The following is a 1266-nucleotide window of genomic DNA, read 5'->3' on the forward strand; positions in this document are numbered from 1 at the left end:
TCTATCTATCTATCTATCTATCTATCTATCTATCTATCTATCTATCTATCTATCTATCTATCTATCTATCTATCTATCTATCTATCTATCTATCTATCTATCTATCTATCTATCTATCTATCAATCTATCTATCTATCTATCTATCTATCTATCTATCTATCTATCTATCTATCTATCTATCTATCTAAAGTAAATTGCACACAAATGATCTAACTGAAATCAATTAACCATTTTAATTGAATATCATACTAATACTGTAAACAAAACACACGCTCTCACTTCTTCTAATGATCTCACCATTACCTCAAATAAATGTGAGACAGAGAGAAACCATTTCATACTCTTAGCTTTTATTCAAGCTTTTTTTGTAACACATGGAATTGTTTCAAAACCTGGCAGCAAGTTTAGTTCAATTTTAAACTTGCTTGTAACAACAACTTTAAAGCGGCAATTTTACGTTAAATCGCGTCCGCTGTCAAACTCATGTAAAATAAAACAATCATAAAAACAAAATAAACATGAAACGGGCGGCCCTAGACTAAAACGTAAAAATACAAAACCAATAAAAAAAAATTATTAAAAACGTGACATAATAAATAAATTAATATTAATAAATGGCACAAATTTGTTTTGAAAAAAATTGGAACAAAACATATTACCACATTTTAATATAACAATAACTGGATTAATAAAAAAACAAAAATTTAACACAATTTTTTTGAAGTTCAACTTTGAATAAAAGAAATTATAATAATAATACAAAAAATATTTCTTAAACAAATAAAAAAATAATAATAGTTAAAAATAAAATTTACCCACGTTATTGTGAAAAAATGCAATCTTAACAATTTGTGCGTTTAAGAGCAAACAAAACGTTTTAAAAATAGTTTTTTTGTAAAAATGTCTATTTAGGCATATTTTTTATAGAAAATAATGCAATAAGTGACATTGAAGTTTTAAAGAAATAAATAATTCAAAATAAAAATAATGCAACTTTGTATTTAAATAAACTTTATTAACAGAATTAAAAAAAAATATTTAATGGTTTTTATTTTTATAAAAAATTGTTTGCCTAGTTTGTTATTTAAAATTTTCCTTTGTCAATTTTTACTTTTAACGTGACTTGTTTAAAAAGTTAAGGGACAATTTCGATCAAAAGATTTTTCTAGATAGATAGATAGATAGATAGATAGATAGATAGATAGATAGATAGATAGATAGATAGATAGATAGATAGATAGATAGGTAGATAGATAGATGGATAG

General features: G+C 23.7%; 1 protein-coding gene across 1 annotated transcript in view; it reads left to right on the forward strand.

The window, feature by feature from the left end:
• Positions 1 to 400: 400 nt before the first annotated feature.
• The window catches only part of LOC111680435 (probable serine/threonine-protein kinase DDB_G0282963), a 22719-nt gene continuing 21853 nt past the window's right edge, over positions 401 to 1266 (forward strand). The window contains exon 1 of the mRNA XM_046948345.1: positions 401 to 546. The gene's annotated coding sequence lies outside the window, so the exon portion shown is untranslated. The remainder of the gene's footprint in view (positions 547 to 1266) is intronic.

This window comes from Lucilia cuprina, chromosome 4 (assembly GCF_022045245.1).
Source record: "Lucilia cuprina isolate Lc7/37 chromosome 4, ASM2204524v1, whole genome shotgun sequence".
Taxonomy (NCBI): Eukaryota; Metazoa; Arthropoda; class Insecta; order Diptera; family Calliphoridae; genus Lucilia; species Lucilia cuprina.